General features: G+C 38.4%; 1 protein-coding gene across 1 annotated transcript in view; it reads right to left on the minus strand.

Annotated features, from left to right (window-relative positions):
- Positions 1–19,672: 19,672 nt before the first annotated feature.
- Positions 19,673–21,482, minus strand: part of epha3 (eph receptor A3) — a 130,472-nt gene continuing 128,662 nt past the window's right edge. The window contains exon 18 of the mRNA XM_079881675.1: positions 19,673–20,687. The gene's annotated coding sequence lies outside the window, so the exon portion shown is untranslated. The remainder of the gene's footprint in view (positions 20,688–21,482) is intronic.

Consider the following 21,482-nt stretch of genomic DNA (forward strand, 5'->3'; position numbering starts at 1 on the left):
AGTATTGAATTACGTATTACTTACTTTCTAAATCCCATATCAACCTCAACCAGTTGAAAAATACAAGAAGAAACTGCTCTTTTAATTGTTTCAAATAAACAAAATTGCATAAATTATTCTTGAGCTGACCAAAGTATTTAAAGGGAGAAAGTTACATTAAAAACATAAATTCTATCATTAGATCGTTTTGTTTTTTACATGTTAAATCCACTATTGTTTTAGATTGTTCAATTGTTCTATACACTGTAAAAAAAAAAAAAAAAAAATCCTGTAAAAAGTCTACCTACAGAGTTAAGTTCAATTACAGATTATTCTGTAAAAATATCTATCTATCTATCTATCTATCTATCTATCTATCTATCTATCTATCTATCTATCTATCTATCTATCTATCTATCTATCTATCTATCTATCTATCTGTCTGTCTGTCTGTCTATATGTATCAATTCAGTCACACACTAGTTTATTTAAGCAGAAAAACAGTTTTGTTAAAATATTTATTTGATAGCTAAATTACAATGTCAGGTTTATGTTCTGTTTTCATGGACATTTTCACACTGGCTGCATCTGAAATCGTATACTTCCCTATAGGCGAAAAACTGTAACAAAAGCAGTATGTCCGAATTCACAGTACTCATTACCCGGAAAATTACCCGGATGACGGGAGAGGATTTGTGAATGGCAGAGTGAAGCGATGCAAGAGACGCTGGCAGGTCACATGATAATGACAACATGGCGAACGTACTTACGACACACATTCATACTAGAACACACTTTTGGTTCCCCTGTCTTGGATATTGAGTGTTTTTGTTTTAAGAATAAAAGTTTTTAACTGTTCCTATTGAAACCAACAATTCATTACTTCAATGAGCTCATTGTTTCTGCCTTAAATTATTACATTGTTTAATTTGATTTGTATATGTACATTTCTGAAATAGATAACTCATACAGTTACCGCTGATAACAGATCACTCTAAACTGTAACGTGGACTTTCTGATTTTCTGTAAAGCTGCTTTGAAACGATGCGTATTGTGAAAAGAGCTATACAAATAAATGTGAATTTAACTGAATTTCGTCCTTTCCTTCATGTCTTTAGTATTCAGATCTGTATTCAGATCATCATATGAATTGCTAATAATGTATGATCTGGACAAAAACGAGTGTCATGTCATTAACTTGCATAACAAATGCAAGAAACATTTCAATTCCAACTCTTTTAAACCAATCTGTAATAAATATTTTATTAAAATAAAAAATAAAATTTGTATTAAATAAAAAAAGCAAAGAAGTAGTATTTTCACTAGAGGTTTCTGCCTTTTGAACCTGACTTAGCTCAAATCACTGCACAAGGTGTTTTGCTAACAGTCCTCATAGGAATCACAGCTCTGTATCCGAGGACCACATAAAAGAGCAATCTCACATGACTAATGCAGTTCTCCTACACTGTCTGACCATATTATCACACACAGCACTCCTGTGGCCTCGTTATACTAATGTGGGAAAGATACAGCGAGTCAAAGGCATTGACTCGATGCTTATACCTGCTCGTCTGCTTTACATTTCATTTCATTATCCTCAACCCACACGAGTCCTTCTGGAGCAGAGCGGCAGTAGATCACCTGCTGAACAAATTGAGCAGCATCCCACATACTGAATTCATTCCCTCTGTACCAACGGCCCACTCTTCCTGTGCCTGCGAACATCAGGCACATCTGCATCAGCACATCTGCTCCTTCTCAAGCTCTCTAGGTAGAGCAGAGCCTGCATCATTCATCCTGGGAACGGCCATTTTCGACTGCCTTGGAATTCTAAAGATAGGTTGCATTAAAAACACACAATAAATTACCCGCCTAACAATATCTGTAAGGGTATGAAATGTTTTATCGACAGAGGGTTGTAACATGGCCTTCTTAGACTATCCATAATGTTCTGAGAACAGAAGCCTACAAACTAGTGGAGCTGCTAACCATATGTGCAATCCTAAAACTACATAAACCTTCTTTGTGTGTCACCTTAGAAAGCCTTTGCTTTGCCAAAAAAGTGTTGTCACTTTTCCCAAACACTCTTCTTCATTGTCAGATTTACTGCAGGGATATTTTTTTTTTTCGTATGTTGCGGCAATACGTTCCAAAAATGTCACTTTTTAAATACTGAAGTCTATTCCAAATAAGGTCGTCTTGGTTAAAATAGGCCTCCGTTCCAACAAACAAGCCAATGAGTGGAAGACTAATGGAAAGAGAAGGAAAAAGCTTTTTTTTTAATTGCACTGAAACTACAGGAGTCATAGACTTACTGCTGACGGAGGGCAAAAATTACATCCTCTAATTAAATCCTTTCTTCATGGCTGTCAATGGGTACAGTGTTTGCCAAATATCTTGGTGATTTGCAAGTTATTTTAGTTTGTCTGGAATGGAACAGTGGTAAGACAGAAAACTTACAGAGCAGTTAAATCACACTAATTAGATAGTGCCTCTGATTGTTGACTGTTAATAATAATCTGATGCACAGGAAAAGATTTATTTCAAAAAGAAAGGAAAGAAATTACAGCTACAGTATGTCATGGATATGGGTCAATGGGGAAATCTTTACAACATCTATTTTAAAATGAGTTTTGCGATAGTTAATTAAATCTTTGTATTCATGTTGGTTTCATATACTGTTAATAAACTAAGTTTAGCAATTGTTAATTAAATCTTTATATTCATGGTGGTTTCATACTATAAAATGTTTGGGGTTTGGTGTCAGTTTAAAAAAAATGTTTTTGAAAGAAGTCTTTTATGCTCAACAAGACTCCATTTATTTAATAAAAAATACAGTAGCAAAGAGTAAAAAAAAATGTTTGTAGAAAAATGTTTTCTATTTGTATAGAATTTAAGATGTATTTTATTTCTGCATCATTACTCAGTTTTCCGTGTCACATGATAATTCAAAATTCATTCTAATATGGTGACTTGATGCTCAGGAAACATTTATTAGTATCAATGTTAAAACAGTTGAACTGCTTATTTTTTTTGTGGAAACAATTTATTTTGTATTATTTACTTTGATAAATAGAATGTTCCAAAGAACAGCATTTGTTTTTTTTGGATCAGCGTTAACAGCTTTACTGCCACTTTTGATCAATTTATTGCTTCCTTACTGAATAAAAATATTAATTTATATAAACACAATCTTTTTGAATTTTAAACAAATGATTTTAGACTAATCGTAAAGTAAAAAGTAATAAAATACTTTCCTAGACTTTCTTTTAACTAGAATGTACGCCCAACATATTATTTTTTTAAATAATTTTCAAATGTAATATATATATATATATTAGAGGTGGGCATAGATTAATTTTTTTAATCTAGATAAATCTAGATTAATTTTTAAATTAATCTAGATTAATCTAGATTAAAATGGCTCATTTGAATTTTGACGAAGGCATTCAGAATATGTGTGCTACCCAAATAATGACTATAAAAGTAAGTCTTTGAGAACGGGTTTCTAAAGCCAGGTGGCGCATTAGACCAGGGGCTCATCTCCTGTTTCCAAAATGCATCACAAACTGCTTGAGAAAGCTGTTCTACTCATAGACTGTAAAAGGTTACTACTGTACTGTTACCATCCGTAGGCAACATTACAGATGTGGCCTTTAAAAATGCGCGTCTCAGAGAAAAGAATGCCACAAGCACTTCCGAAATTCTGCGGGATCGTGCAGAAGGGGGATTAGGTGTTGGACGCAGGAAATACTAAAACCTGTAGATGGCAGTAGTGTTTCATGTGGCCATACTGAGTTGACGAAGTATGACGAATACAATGTTTTCTTTTGCCAGTTACATAAACAGTCACATATTCTTCATAAAAATCCGACTCAAACGCGCATCATTTGTCTTATTTTTTTTTTCCTGTGTACTTACAGTAGAAGAGACGTGATGTAGGCTATGATAACTGAGTCTTATAACACAATAATTTGCGAAGACCTTTAAAGAGACCGAGATCATTTGCGCAATATCATTATCTAATTTTACATTTAGTTCATTTTTGCATCTTAACGTTTTAAATAGTTTTAACATGGTTGTAATGCGCTTTTCTGCATTACACACAGTACTTTTTATACTATCATGTTTCCCTTATAGGCGTCGATTTCGGTGGGGACGGTGGGTACGCACCCACCAGATTTCGTCATGAGTCATTTTGTACCCACCACTTTTAACTTCAGTCCATATTAATTTGACTTTTGGTTCGATTTTTTTTTTTACCGTTTTCAGTGGTTATGAGGAGCTTAATTAATTTAACCTGAGATGTGCGTTATATCGCTTTTTGATCATTCTTTGTGTTGTCGAATTTTGACACAGTTTCATTATTTGTTCATAATAATTTGATTCATAATTATGTCATTTTTTTCTAAAAGTAAAAAAAACAAAGTTTTTTCTAAAAGCAATATTCTAAAGAGATACAAAGACATTGTACGTGTACCCACCAGATTTCGTCATGAGTCATTTTGTACCCACCACTTTTAACTTCCGTTGACCGTTTTCAGTGGTTATGAGGAGCAATATGAGAGAAAAATTTTGTAATCATTGTCTGACACAACAAAAAAATATATAATATTCATTTTATTTTAATTTTCGTGTTCGCATTTATGAGGGAAAAAACAACGTGTCAGTTTACGGTTATGGACGTGAGCGCTCTAAAAGCGGCAATAAAAGTCTGCTTTAAAACTTTCACAGAGACCTCAAACAGAACAGCTGCCTTTCTTTAAATTGAATTTCGTTTTGTATTAATTATATCTTAATTTTAATCAATGTTTCGTGAACCAATTGCCTGGATTTAAGAAGTAAATATAGCAGACAATCACGACATTGGAGGCGCCGGGCGATATCTCATAAATGAACCGAAACTCAGCGTGTAATGCACATTCACATTTACAGTGTATTTAGACACATTTAGACGCATTCATAATCATTACTTTTACCGGTTCTTTGTGGCAAGCTTTATGCGTGCGGTCGTGCGCTTGAGTGCGGCTATATTACGTAAACGCTCATGATCCATAAGTAGGCTAATTAAATTAATATAAAGGGGCGATTTGTCCACGAATTACTTAAATGAACAACTAGCCTAGTATACTAGTCGACTACAAAAAAAAAAAAACTTTTAGTCGAAAGCAGCCCGTATTCCACATATTTTCGAACCAGGCAACAGGACATCTGTGTTGAGCGAGGCCGTGGACCCTGAGCGGAATGAACGAGCGGAGCGGAATATTCAGAAATGCGCTCTCCACTCACGAGCTCTGATCGGAACAAACCCGAACCTCACTGTCTGCTGAACTTGCAGAATCATCAAAATATAATATTTTCTAAAGAAGAATTTTAAAACTTTATTGGTGGTAGTTGAGAAGAATTCCTCTTTCCATATCTAAATCATTTCGAGTGCAATATAAATGTATCATATTGTTATTCTTATTATATAAGAATAATACGTATTTTTTACAACATTTTTAACATATAGAGAATACAAGTTTAGCGTGTTGTGTGTATTTCCTAATTATAAGCTTTTGGTGAAATTGCAACAAAACTAAAAGAGTAAAAGTGCATAAAAACATAAAAACATGGCGTCGTCTCAAGAAATATCTGCGTACACACTAAACCACTGAAACCGACTCAAAACGATGTAGCCTAGTATACATACCAGACCAGGCACTGCAATTCTGCCACAGACATACACTAAAAACGGAGAAGACTTAAAGCATGCGCATAAACCTTGCGCGCTATACAACAATAATATTAGGCACAGTAGCTTCTTTTTTTTCTTTTCTTTTTTTATCAAGAACTTTGTTGAACAATATGAACAACCATAAATGGTCTGGTACAAAATATGAGTCACGATATTCGATAGTTAACGGATGCATAAAGCTTGCCACAAAGAACTGACAAAAGTAATCATGTGTCAAATATAGCAAGGAGACATTTTAATTGTTTACTAATCAACTAGTGTTTTATGTGTCAGTCAAAGATGTTGACAATGCTGACTCGTCATCTTCGCAGATATTGTGAACGTGCCTATAGAGAGAAATGCACACTTACAAAAGAGAGTTGTCTGTTTCTTTTCGTTTTGAATTGTTTTGTTTAAAAGTGGACATTTCAAGCTTTCTAGATACATTTCTGAGTTTCGGTTCATTTATGAGACGAGCTCAGTTCACGAGCAATGCAAGTTATATCGCGCCGGTGCCTCCATTTCCTGATTAAATCGTCTTAAATGCGTCTCCGTGTGGACAGAAACCAATGTAATCTTCCTGATTTAATCACGTAAAACACAAGTCTAAACACAAGCACCACTCTTCTGAATGATGGTAACCACAAACCTCCAAGAGTTTGTAAACCAATTGTTTGTAAAACATATTTAATATTTACAAATTCAAAAAAAAAAAAAAAAAAAAATGTTTTACAGTGTATAAATAAAACGACATGAAGAAAGTTATTTCCAAAATGTAATTAATTGCACAGTCTTTGTTTTAGCTGCTTGTTTTAGCTGCTACCAATTGCACAGAGTCAAGAAATTACAACCACCCACCCCCCAGGTCTGCCGATTCAACCCCCAATGCTAATCGATCTCCTCTCAGGGAATCAAAAGAAAACCGGTTTTTCCAGTTTTCACCAGCGTGTGGGCGGGGTTTTAATCCCTTGCAGTTCCTTTGTTTAAATGCTATTTAAGCAAATATACTATACATACGCTTTAAGTTATTTCAAATTAATGTTTATAGCTTAATTTGTTGATATCGCGTAACTTAATTTGACATATGTTGATATAACCAACTGACATTGTAGATTCCATTGCATGCCAGGAAGAGGCTTATGCTTTGTTTTAAGTAATGAGCATTTACTATAATATAGCCGCACTCAAGCGCACGACCGCACGCATAAAGCTTGCCACAAAGAACCGGTAAAAGTAATGATTATGAATGCGTCTAAATGTGTCTAAATACACTGTAAATGTGAATGTGCATTACACGCTGAGTTTCGGTTCATTTATGAGATATCGCCGGCGCCGGTGTCGTGATTGTCTGCTATATTTACTTCTTAAATCCAGGCAATTGGTTCACGAAACATTGATTAAAATTAAGACATAATTAATACAAAACGAAATTCGATTTAAAGAAAGGCAGCTGTTCTGTTTAAGGTCTCTGTGAAAGTTTTAAAGCAGACTTTTATTGCCGCTTTTAGAGCGCTCACGTCCATAACCGTAAACTGACACGTTGTTTTTTCCCTCATAAATGCGAACACGAAAATTAAAATAAAATGAATATTATAATTTTTTTTTGTTGTGTCAGACAATGATTACAAAAATTTTCTCTCATATTGCTCCTCATAACCACTGAAAACGGTCAACGGAAGTTAAAAGTGGTGGGTACAAAATGACTCATGGCGAAATCTGGTGGGTACACGTACACTGTCTTTGTATCTCTTTAGAATATTGCTTTTAGAAAAACTTTTAGTTTTTTTACTTTTAGAAAAAAACGACATAATTATGAATCAAATTATTATGAACAAGTAATGAAACTGTGTCAAAATTCGACAACACAAATAATGATCAAAAAGCGATATAACGCACATCTCAGATTAAATTAATTATATAAAAAACAGGGAACATTTTGTAAAAGCAAAACTGAACAAAATGCATACTTAAAATAATTGTATTAGGCTATGTGTTACCGAATATTTAATACCACTTCCCCATAATGTTGTAATTATTTTTTTAAAACAACATCTGTCAAACTGTCAATCAGATACCTCTTATCTGGTCATTTTTATTTTATTTTAGAAGTCATAACTGTTGATCACCCTTTGTATGGAATTTGTGAATATGAATATTTAGAAGATTTACAAACTGTCGGCAAGACCTCAAACCAACCCCGGACATTCTGAGACTAACGTGGAAAAATCTTTATGCTTAATGCATTAAGACAGTTCAATTAAAATATTTATTAATAATGTAATGGCAAATCAGATGCGCCCAAAATATAAATGCTACGCGTTGAGCTGCAACATTACCTCACAAGAAATATCTGCACAAGAACAATCACACAAGAAATATTTTCACGAATTAAGAATCTGGGTAAGTCGCATTATTTAATTGCATTATGTTAGGATGATTTTGTGTATATATATAAAAAATACTGCTGGGTTTTTACAGGCAGAGTCACGTGTATTATGCTCACACTAAATTCTCTGTTGCACTTATATAAATGCGCATTGCATGCACAATCATCTTAATAGTTGTACAAAAAAGTTATGCGCTACTGGCAAGAACGTCACTTTGCTGTTTTAATAAAAGCAATGTTAAATATTCTGCATGCACTCATCTCCTGGAAACCACAGCAATGACAAAGCATATAAAAATTCGTAAACGTTGTCCAATACCCCTTCTTGTCTTAATGAACCTTTTGCATTTACAAATATTTTCAAATGTCTGTATAATACAGTAGCCTACTGTAAATATTTGTGTCTATTACTATTTATAATTTATATTTTATTGTGGATGTTTTCTCACAATCGTGACGTAATGAAGTAAAAGAAAAAATCTAACGTAAAGTTGTTTTTTATGCGCCACCTGGTGGATATTCTGTGAAGCGAAACACATTGAGGGAATTTGTAAGTAGCGCCCCCCGAAAGCACTTGCAGAATTCTGCGAGACTCTACGAGACGAATTGCCGAATGCCGCGGGAGAAAACGCGCGTTTTTAAAGGCCAGATCTGTAGGTAGGCCTATGTTATTATCAACTATTATAGGCTATCAATTAGGGATGGGCGATATGGCCTAAAATCCATATTGTGATATACATTGCAGCCTCTTGCGATAACGATATATATTATAATAAAACCATTTCAGAACAGGTTACACAGACCCTGCTAAACAACTGCTAAATGTTTTTTTTTTTTTTTTTTTAAAGGGTGTATGTAGTTTTGAGAACATATATTGTGCAAAACTGTAAGTATACAACATAATTTTGCAGATAAATAAAATTGAAGTACACTAGCTGCAGAGACTTAAGTAGGTCTATGTTTATTATGGCTTGGAGCTTATGAAACCCCAAATTTAAAATTAGAATATTGTCTAACTGATGTCTTTTCAGTTAAAAAGAAACACAACAACGATTCTTAAAATCGGGCGCAGACAGCGATTATGTGCTACACCACTAAGATATATTGGGAATAATACGCGCGCGCTGGTATTCAGTGATATCATGTTTCGTTTTGAATTTGAGGTGGTAGAACGGATTAGTCGTGTGTTAACTTACCGAACTGTTACCCCACACACTCTGTCTATAGTTTGCTGCTGCTCGTCGGACGGCTTAAATCCGAACCAAGTCCAAATAATGGATGTTGCACCTATCTTTTTCACCAGCTTTCACTTTCAGCCGTGTTTACTTAAGATGACGACTAATATGATGTGTTGCAGCCGGGTGTACCTCGCGGCCGCGGGTAGATTGCGTCATCATAGCTTGTGTAGTATAGAGCAGCTCCCAAGTTGGGAGTCCCAACCCAACTTTGAGAATATATTAACGGCGATATTTTTTTTTATCGCGCGATAAGAGTCTCGCGTTAACGCAGCACGTTAACGCCGATAACGGCCCACCACTAATATATATATATATATATATATATTATATATATATATCGGACTCTTCAACTGGCTTTAACTAACCTTCATGTCGCATCGTAAAATGGCTGCAATTTTCAATGTCATGCTGATATTTAAGTATCTGCTAGACAGCCACTGACCACTCTAGCACAATATAGATGTTATATTATGTTAAAAAAATAAAATAAATAAATGATGTACACCTAATACAATACTAAGATTTTGCAAACGTTGACGGAATAAAGCAAACTAGTTGATGTTAACGTAAATTAATGTTAATGTTACAATGAAATGGCCGCCGCATATTCAATGTCACAGGGTCATACGGTCAAGTTAACGTTTCATAGGATAACTACATTACGAATAATAAAATGAGTATAGAGATGGGAAACGTTAATCACTAAAAAATAAAGCCAAAGATCAATGTATCTGTAGTGAGTTGGAGTACCTGTCTAACTATGTGAACAGTTAACAAGTTAGTACTACAACGAATGAAAGGAGTTGTGTTTGCAACTTCTAGGTAAAATAAGCTAACATTAGCAGCTAACTGTTAACGTTAACGTTACGTTACCCCATTTACGGTAAACTATAGAGTAAGTACTCTATAGTTTACCGTAAATGGGGTAACTTAACGTTAAAGTTAACAGTTAGCTGCTAATGACGTTAGCTTATTTTACTTAGATAAGTGATTTTACTTAGAATGAACTCCGTTCATTCGTTGTAGTACTAACTTGTTAACTGTTCACATAAGTTTACCCCGGATAGTACCTTGCAGGATACATAACTATAAGGTGTCTGAACATGCCTTTAAGACACATACATGAACTTCACGTTACAACTTACCAGCAAATTCAGATGGGTTGTACTCTTCAGCAGCTTTGCAGTGAATGTAGTAGCCATAGACTGTAAAAAGTAGCCTAGTCTGCCAGTCGATCTTGTAACGTTACAGATAGTTGAGGCTGCTTGGCTGAAGAGGCGGGTCCACCGGCCGGCTCAGTCTCACACAAAGCCCGCCCTTTTACCCATATATGGATTGGCCAGAAGGTGGGCGGGGTTAGGATTTCCCAAGATTTTCCAAGATGGCGCCGCCCATACCCCCCATAAACGGCCTCAAAACCGTTCTTCAGAAAGTCTATGGGTGACGTCACAGACGCTTTGTCCATATTTTGTACAGTCTATGATATATATATATATATATATATATATATATATATATATGCGTATGCTGATAGTATATTCATTTTCAATCATTCAGCCAAATTAATTTTAATTCATACATTTTAAACATTATTCTTGAGGGTTATTTAATGAATGCCCTGTATGAATTGAATTTGACTTACAAGATATAGAAGTAGAGAACAGAGATAGAGACCAAACACATAGACCTATATACAATGTCCTTTCATTGTTAAGCCCAATTTTTTCAACGTAAATACATAAATTTGTGCACGCTCTTCATCAACACCTTAACAGTGTGAATATCTGCTCTATATCCTGCTATGTTTTGGGGCGATGCATGTGAATCCTCTCAGCAGGTGTTAAGGTGACACTGGCAGGCAGTCTGATCTGGGTCACAGATTCTGCTAGGCTCAGATAAGACTGAAACACACTCTTATGTCTAGGCCTCAGGGAGCCCCACATGGCTGCTCTTTAGATGCTGTGCACTCAGATGGCTGGACACATGCACCGTACAGTGGGGGGCTAATAGATTTATTAAGGTCATCTCTGTGGTGCACAGAGCGTAAATGAACACCTGCTGATGCACCACCCACCTTGGACAAACAACTATTATAGGGTCAATGATAAATAAGGATGCCTGAGGTTATGAATAAGAAAAATATGTATAAAATCCATATTATATAAAAAATCTAGTTTAAAATGTGTGAACGTCTGAGAAATGTAATCTTCATATTTATGTTGTTTTCACACATAGATACAAATATATGTAAGAAAGTAAATACCGGTCAAAAGTTTGGAATAATTAAAAAAATTTATGTTTTTGAAAAACGTTTTTTATGCTCACTATGAAAACGTCTCGGTTACGCCTCCCTGAGGAGGGAACGGAGACGTTACGTCAGTGACTGATGAATGGAGGTTTCGCTTAGAAGCCTATCACCTTCGAGTTCTTACAAAACGAGCCAATGGCAAAACAATGCCATGGGTCTGCGGAATTTGCATAGTGCAACTTCGCCCCACCGCGTTGGTATAAAAGGAGCAGCACGGCAATCTTGCATTATGTTATGCTGAGGAGCCGAGACTGAACTCCCGGCTGTTCCAGCGGTACAGCGGTTGTGGCAGGGGGACGTAACATCTCCGTTCCCTTCTCAGGGAACGAGGGTTACATATGTAACCGAGACGTTCCCTTTCGTTCAGTCACTCCGAGTTACATCAGTGACTGACAAATGGGGGTCCCAATTCAATCACGCCACAGCGGTTGTCTTCCAGTGCCCTGCGCAAGTCTGAGACTAGCACGGACGAAGGGCTAGGCTTAACGCAAGAATACCAAGGTACACTGGGTGGCATATCCCAGATGGAATATGTAACACAGCACCTACCCGTAGGGGGGACTTAGAATACACTTTATGACCCGAGAGCGGGATGCATATGGAAAACTTGTATCCAAAAGAAGTATCCAGCCCGCGGGGTGGAATGTTTCAACCTCGAGATGGCAAGAGGTCTTGCCGAGGGAAAACCCGTGCTCGGTGGAGGACTTGACCTGACTTGACTTACCGTGAAAATACACATGTGGGGGTTGCCCAAGCGGGGAACCATGCACATGGAAGCACCTAATCACGAGGGCTGACCGACCGGGCATGCACTCTGGCGACGGCATTGACAGTGCAGGAGGAACTCAGGGTCTAAGAGAACTCATCTGAGTGAAATAGTGCACGTATCCAGTCCGTGGACTGGAATGGCGCAGCAAGCGATGACACCGAGCAGGTCCTACTTACTGGCTAGTGGAAACGAGTACATGAGAGAACACTGGCTCTACCCGGAGATTATAGAATCTCGTGAAAGTGTTGGGTGTTGGGTCGCCCACACTGTAAAAAATTGCTGTAAAAAAACGGCCAAATTTTACAGTAACATGCTGTTTTTCCATTAAAACAGCAATATACTGTAGAAAAAAATGCATTCTGGGTGATATTTGTCGTTTTCGAGAAAGTAGCCTACAGGAATATACTGTGAATTAACAGCGTTCAAAGTCGACTCTCAGAGGCCGTGTTCCAAATCAGACCCTATACCCTCATTCACTATTCCCTACATTAGTTCACTAATATAGTCCACCTGACTGAGTAAATCAGTTAGTTAATTCAGTTAATTTTCAAGACGTTAATTGAGACACTGAGGAATCAGAATCAATGAAGGAAAGAGGAACAAGAAGAACAGAAACAAAGATGAAATCAAGATAAAAGACATTAAATCTTCGCAAAAGTTCTAAGCAGAGGAGGATTAAACAACTCCACAAACAGCATTACCAGCTTCACTAATTACTAACCAGATTTACTTTATTTCTACAGAAGTTCTTATTAAAAGGTGACAGAGGTTTAGATGTCATTTTATTTCCATTTGATGTTACCATGATGGTGATCAGTGTTTGCGTTAGTTGGGCTCTTGACCCTTGACTTTTGAACATTAGTTTTTCTTTGGCTGCTATAGCTGTGTTTTTATTTGGATGATGTTTTGTTATTTTTGATTATTGTATCACTGTGATTTGACATCCAGAAAATATGAAGGATTTTAAAAAGTTTATTCTCAGAACATTTTGGACTTTTAGATCAACCAGACACACAGACATCAAGAATCGGTGTATGAATCTCAACAGTGGTGACAATCAAAAGTTTCATGCTGTTGGGTATGCTGTTCATTTCATGTTGGGTACCAGCATAGTACAAAACAATCGTCCATGACTCCCAGCATGCATTGCAGCATGAATAAATTATGCAGATGAATTGTCTGGTTATTTTCTTTAATTTTTACCTTTCGCTTTTATTTTTGCTATTGGTTTTGTTTAGACTTTTAGTAGCGTGTTTTGTGATGTTCAGATTTGATGTTATCTTTGTTGTTGATTGTCACCATTGTTGAGATTTATTGGCTGATTCTTGATGTCTGTGTGTGTCTAACTGAAGTTATAGTTCAAATATTTTTAGAGAATGATGAGTTTTAAAAAAAATCCTTCATAACTGATTGCACAGCACTGCTTGATCTTTTTGCTGTAGTTTCACAGTGTTGTAATATAAAATTAAGCTCTATCAAAACAACATGTTTTTGATAAGGGATTAGACACGGGATGAGATTGGTGATCCAAACATTATGTGATGAGATCATAATCAGCAACACCCGATCTCATTTTTGTTGACTTTGTTTCTGCCACAACAAATGTGTCTCAAAAACACACAGTTATAGCAACCAAAGAAAAACAAATGTTAAAGTCAAGGGTCAAGACCACTAAAGCAAACACTGATCTCCATAATGGTAACGTCAAATGAAACAAAACAACATCTAAACCTCTGTTAATTCTCAATAGGAATTTCTGTAGAAGTATGAAAAAATAAATAAAGTCAATCTGGTTAGTAATAAGGGAAGCTGGTAATGCTATTATTTGCAGTTGTTTGATCCTTCTCTGCTGAGATCTTGAGAGATTTAATGTATTTTGTGGCTGAAGTCAGTTGTAGTTCTTGTGTTTAGCTTTTTTATCTTCTTGTTGTTCCTCTGTCCTTCAGTGATTCTGCTTGTTAACATCAGGTGTTCATCCCTAATGCTCAATCATCAGTTAATTAATCACTGAATTAATATCATTAACTTCAACACTGCTTCAGTGTTACTCCAACACTCTGTAGTGTGGACACACAAGTGTTCATTTAAAACTGAAGATTTTGCAGTGGTGTTAACAGTAATCAACTGTAAAATTGATACGGCATAAAACTTAATACGGCATAAAACTGTAGAAAAACAGCAATTTACTGGCAACCCAGCTGCCAGTAGATTACCGTAAAATCAAGGAAAAACAGTAATCTACTGTAAAATGCAGCAGTCAGATTTATTAAACGAAAGAAGGTAATTTCACTGAAATATTAGTAAAAGTTCATAGAAAAAAGTTATGTGAAGTCAATAACTGATAAGGAGAGTAAATATTACACTGAAGTGTTTTATGTGTTTTGCACAAGATGATATAAGAGAGATCTGTTAGTTTAATTAATGAGTTTTGTGGGTCACCATTGTGCTGGAGAGTAGAGCCTGTGCTTCAGTCAAAGATGAGCAGAGAAACACTGCTGTTATGCTGTCAGTTGCTTTATTTAAAAGCAGTAACTGAGTAGTTGCTGATGCAGTGACAATCTCCTTGCTAAGTACTTTAGCACATACATGTGTGCTATTGTTCGCTAAATACGAACTGCAAAGATTTTAGTTAAAGTCATGTTTTTAATGAATTCACTATTACACATTAGGGGCCCTATCTTGCACCCAGCGCAATTGACTTTGTACACCGACGCATGTATCATTCCTATTTTGCACCCGCGCAAAGCGGACTTTTCCCTCCACAGACGCACGTCGGTTAACTAAGAAATACACTTGCGCTCCCCGGGGCGGTTCAGCGCAAAGAGGAGGCGTGTTCCAGCGCAAACGTTCCCTCACGCTATTTTACAGGTTTAGAAAACAATTCCGCCACTGACCGAAAAAAAAAACAGTTTAAAGTCAGTGGCGCGTTGCGCATGTTATTCATATGCTATTTTAAGGGCGCATGCTTGGCCTTAATCAATGTAGCGTGTGCACAACGCGCATACACTTTGATTCTCTCATCTACACACAGACGCAGCAGTTATCATTTTTGCAAATCATACATTATTACGATAGATAGATAGATAGATAGATAGATAGATAGATAGATAGATAGATAGATAGATAGTTTATTATAAAAGCATACATCTAGCTTACACATTTACCCAAATTATCATACGCCTGTTTAACCGAAGTTAATTTGGGTGTGTTTCTCCATCCCCAACGTCCCTGACGAGAACGTCGGTCTCCTCGGCTGTGAACCGCTCCTCGCGTGCGCCTGGCAAATCCGCCATTATAATAGGAATCCGCTTTAGAACAAGCGCGCCTGCTCTTAAAGGGAATGTGAGATGAAGCTCTGATTAGTTTATTTCACATTACGCCCAAACCACACCTATGAATAATGAAGCTACTTCAGACCAACCCCTTTTAGATTTGCGCCGGGCGCAAGAGTAATTTATTCCGCCGGGAAAATAGCAACAGCGCCCAAGACCCACCCACAAAGTTACTTGCGCTTTGCGCTTGACACTTGCGTTTCAGATCGTTAAAATAGGGCCCTAGGTGTTTACAATTTTATATTAAGAGATATTCATTTTCAGTGGACTCAAATGAAATAAGTTCACAGTACTATCATTATAAATACTAGTTTTTGAACTCAAACTGTTTGAAGCAATCGGTTTCCCAAATGATATGAGTTACCTTCCATGGTATTTTTACAGTAACATACTGTAAAAAAGGAGAGCTGTACATTAACTGTAAAGGGCTGTAAATTAATAGTACATTGCTGGCAACCACAGCTGCCAGTAGATTACTGTTATTTTACAGCGCAATTTTTTACCTGTGCAAGAAGGCTCACTGGGGGAAACGTATACTTGCGGAGGCCCCGCAGCCAGCTGTGCGCTAGCATCCGAGCCGAGGGTCCCCTCGGTCAGGGAATAAAACCAGCGGCAGTGGGAAGTGTCTAGGGAGGAAAACAGATCTACCTGTGCATCGCTGAACTGTTCCCAAATCAGCTGAACCGTTTGGGGATGGAGTCTCCATTCAGCTCTCCTGGAATGTAAATGACCTCAGATGCTTCTGACTCCATAAGAGTAGATGGTGGGCGAGTTGTGACATACGGCGGGAGAACAGACCACCTTGTCGGTTGATGTACGCTACTGTCGCCGTGCTGTCTGAACGGACTAGTACGTGTTGGTCCTTGAGCAACGTTCGAAAATGTTGCAGAGCCAAATGTACTGCCAGCAACTCGAGGCAATTGACAGGGAAGGACGAGACGAGACGTGGATGAAAGTGGCGAAGCGGAGCTTCGCACACTGCCATCCGCGGCCTCTGGGGGCTCAGAGATGGGAATGTCAGTTCTTTCTTTAAGGGAGAACAAAAGATTCTCCCCCGGCCCTCCACCAGGGAAAGGAGTGGCCCGCAACCACCTCCTGTGAAGAACTGCAACCCATCTCTGAGCTGCCCGTATCAAGAGCGCCGCTTTGCCTGCCGTTTGGCAGGCTGCGGAGCTGGTACGGGCTGGGGCGCCTTCCTCCTCCGGAGGAGCCGCAGGAGGGCACCCTCGGTGGCGAGCGGACAGAGGCGTCTGAGCCGGCGGGTGGGTGGAGGCAGCAGCTGGCCGCCGGGGCAGAATATGTTTAATAGCCTCAATCTGCTCCTGGGCGGCCGAGAACTGTTGGGCAAAGTCCTTGACCACGCTGCCGAAGAGGCCAGCCTGGGATATGAGGGAGTTGAGGAACGGGGTTCGCTCAGCCTCTCGCATATCAGCCAGGTTAAGCCAGAGGTGTCTTTCCTGGACTACGCATGTGGATATCACCTGACCCAGGGAGTGTGCGGTCACCTTCATTGCTCATAGAGCGAGGTCGGTGGCGGCACACAGCTCTTCCATGAGCCCTGGATCAGCCCTACCCTCGTGCATGTCTCTGAGCACCCTGGCCTGGTAGACCTGGAGGATGGCCATAGCATGCAGTGAGGAGGCAGCCTGCCCTGCAGCTATATAGGTCTTCGCCACCAGAGTAGACAGAAACCTACAGGCTTTGGAGGGGTGCTTAGGGTCGCCACGCCAGGTGGAGGCGCTCTGGGGACACAGTTGCATCGCCACAAAACGCTCCATCAGGGGGGCCCCAGTGTACCCTTCAGCCACGGCCTCATCGAGGGAAGAGAAGGCGGAAGAGGCCGCTGAGCAGTTGCGAAAAGCCAAAGGAGACTTCCACGATCTCATGACCTCTTCATGCACTTCCGGGAAGAAAGGAAAGCCTTGAGCGCTCGGGACATGGCGGAGGGTTCCACACAAGCCCGATGTTCACGGCTGCCCGGGAAAGCATGGCAGTCAGTTCTGGATCAGACTCGGGGCAATGTTGGCACCCCTGAAGGAGTCAGCTCAGCCGTGTCTTCATCTCCCGATGACTCATGCGGCGATAGACAAGACGTCATCTGCCGGGGCGCCGAATGAAACGCTGGGCCCGCCACAAGACTGGCCAGCGACCTCATCCGGAAACCTCACTGGCTGCAATGTAGAAGAGTGGGGTGTGGCCTGAGGAGCATTCTCAGGTATCCCCTCTCGTGGAAAGAATAGATTGGGGTGTGGCAGAGGGGTCTCTACCTCTAAGGAGGTCATTGAGTCTCGATTGCAACATTGCAATGTTCATGTTCCCGCAATGAGAACATGATGCATCCACGAATGCTGCCTGAGCGTGATTTAAGCCAAAACACGCCAGGCAGCATTCGTGCCCATCATCAGAATTAATTTGTCTACCGCACCCAGAAATACACGGGCAAAACATCTTTAAAAAGACGTGCCGTGTGCAGCTCTTTTAGAGAGGATAAAACTCAACAGCAGTGCTGAAGCGCCCAGGGAGAAAACACACACTGTTGGCAGATCACTGCACAGACCAGCAGCAGGAATGAGATCTTGCTGGAACACGCCGTCACACCAACACAGCTGAAGAGTCACTCGTCTCGTATCTAGAACTCGTAGACAGCTTTCAGTGGAGAGAAGTGAAGAAATGCTCGGCTCCGAAGCAAAAACGTAATGCGAGATTGCCACGCTGCTCCTTTTATACCCACGCAGTGGGGCGGAGTTGCGCTATGCAAATTCTGCAAACCCATGGCATTGTTTTGCCATTGGCTCGTTTTGTAAGAACTTGAAGGTGATAGGCTTCTAAGCGAAACCCCCATTCGTCAGTCACTGACGTAACTCGGAGTGACTGAACGAAAGGGAACAATATTTTCAGCATCATTACTACAGTCTTCAGTGTCACATGATTCTTCAGAAATCATTCTAATATGATGATTTGCTGCTCAGGACACATTTCTTATTATTATCAATGTTGAAAAAGTTGTGCTGCTTAACTTTTTTGTCGAAACCATGGCCATTCAAAAGTTTGAGGTACGATTTTTTAAAGACAGAAATTAATACTTTTATTCAGCAAGCAAGGATACATTAAATTAATCAAAAGTGACAGTAAAGACATTTATAATGTCACAAAAGATTTCTATTTTAAATAAATGCTGTTTTTTTTAACTTTCTATTCATGAAGCTATCCTGAAAATAAATCATGTTTTTTAGACATTTCAACATTGATAATAATAAGAACTATTATTAATAACTGAGTACTAATAATTGATAACAACTGAGGAGCAAATCATCATATATTGAGATTTTCGAAGGATCATGTGACACTGAAGACTGGAGCAATAGCTGCTGAAAATTCAGATTTACCATCACAGGAATAAAGGACATTTTAAAATATATTCAAATAGAAAACAGTTATTTTAAGTTGTAATAATATTTCATATTAATATTTTTTGTGTGTGTATTTTTGATCAAATAAATGTAGTCTTGGCGAGCATAAGAGACTTTAACTACACCTCTTGACATTTTTGTCTTAACAGACATTTACATTTAAAAAAAAAAATCAAAATTATTTTAAATTGAACATTTTCTGTGCTTCATTTTCATGCTGCCATATCTTTCAATGAACATTACCTACGTCCTCATATTTCAACTGTCTTAAAAAACATACTAAATAGTGTTTTATCAAAAATGTAAAAATGCATAAAGTTTCCTGTGATGGGTAGGTTTAGGGGTAGGGTTAGTGTAGGGGGATAGAAAATACAGTTTGCCCAGTATAAAAACCATTACGCCTATGGAATGTCCTCACAAGTATAGCAAAACAAACCTGTGTGTGTGTGTGTGTGTGTGTGTGTGTGTGTGTGTGTGTGTGTGTGTGTGTGTGTGTACAAAACAAGCACCAAAGTGAGACACTTTTTTTTTTTTGCTTAGCATTCATTCTTTAGAAAATATCTTGAGAATGTTTATTATAAAAATATAAATGTTTCCACTACAAATCATTTTACATTAGTAGACAAGGCCATCTACACACTCACACACATACACACACACACACACATCAATCTAAAGAAGGGGAACAGGACGCAAAACAGTATTGCTCTTCAAAACATCTTCAACAAATAAAACATAAGGTACACTGATAAGGTTGCAACATAAATATGTCATTACTTACTGAATGCTTACTGAAATAAGAACATCAGCACTGTGTATGGTGGATTGTTGTTAAGAAATAAATAATAAGTCATTATAATTGTTTTTATGTAAAAACAAATACAATACAAAATAACAAAATATAATACAATGGAATTCCGTAAAGGTTGTACAGATATCTTGTTCATTCTTTTATACATACATACAGACATTTGTACAGGGATGGCCAGGTAAATGATAGTACCTCTAGAGTCACCATTGCTATCATCACAGGTCTGGTTCACATGCTAACAGCAGGGGTAAAGCAACATTTACAGGCAGAATCAAAGGGGTGTAGAGGAAAAATGGATTGTTCCTTCATAAGGTAGTGCAGTACATGGTCAGACTGTCATGTGCACCACAGATTTTACGATGAGGATGTCTTAAGAAAATATTCAGGTGATGATTTGCAAATGTTGAGCCACTTAGAAGTGTATTAAGCCTAATGGCAATATCCAGTCTCAAATTAATAAATGATCAGGAACCTATTTTGAAGATGAGAGTTGTGAATCCTGAGTGTTCATCATCAGATAGCCGCTGTCCTTTCAGAATAGCAATAGCAATTTGAGAAATGATCATAAGTTTAAATGTAGGACAGTTTCTACGCAACATTTTTTTAAATGAGGCCCCTGAACTCAAACTGAACTTCACTACTACAGAGCATGGCTATGTTCGGAATAGTACACTGCCATACTACTCTTACTATTCTCAAAGTATACAGTGTGCGTAGTGTGCACAGAAGCCATATGTTCTGTATGGTTTAGCTCCGCAGTACTTGAGCGAGCTCTTAACGCATTATAGTCCGTCACGTCTATTGCGATCTCAAAATTCTGGCCAGTTGATAATACCTAGAATATCAAAATCGACTGCTGGCGGTAGATCCTTTTCCTATTTAGCACCAAAACTCTGGAACAGTCTTCCTACCATTGTCCGGGAAGCAGACACACTCTGTCAGTTCAAAGCCAGATTAAAGACACATCTCTTTGACCTAGCTTTCACATAATACATTATAGACTTCTATAATTTAATGTTAGGCTGCATATAGTAGGTCAGCCGGAACCGGGAACACTTCCCAAAAATCCTGATGTACTCGTTACATCATGAGAAGAATGGCATCTACGCTAATTTTAGTGTCTGTGTTTATCCCGAGGTTTTCCTGCAGCCTGCTGGATCCAGGCCGTATCCAGATCTGACGAAGGACCTTCGCCTGGACCGATGACAACGCAGTGCTGAAGTGCCAACTAGTCTCTCCCTATGGAGGATCCCACTACCACTCTACAGATAAGGCGTTGTCGGGAAAATTCGTCTCGCGGTCCTACCCCAAAGCAACAAATAAAATAAAATTCCTTATCAAAATTTATAAGGAAAGACAAGTATTTTGTTTAGGCTTGGCTTGTAGGGAATTCCAAACCTGCGTATATTCAAACGCACATAACTATAGAACCCGTATAAATGCGCATGTGAACGCCATCAGCGTTTCTCACAGGTTCGCGTTTAAAGTCTGTGTAGAGGGAATGGTGTCGTCTTAGCGGCCCCTAATTTAATA

Source organism: Squalius cephalus (genome assembly GCF_949319135.1).
Source record: "Squalius cephalus genome assembly, chromosome: 9".
Lineage (NCBI taxonomy): Eukaryota > Metazoa > Chordata > Actinopteri > Cypriniformes > Leuciscidae > Squalius > Squalius cephalus.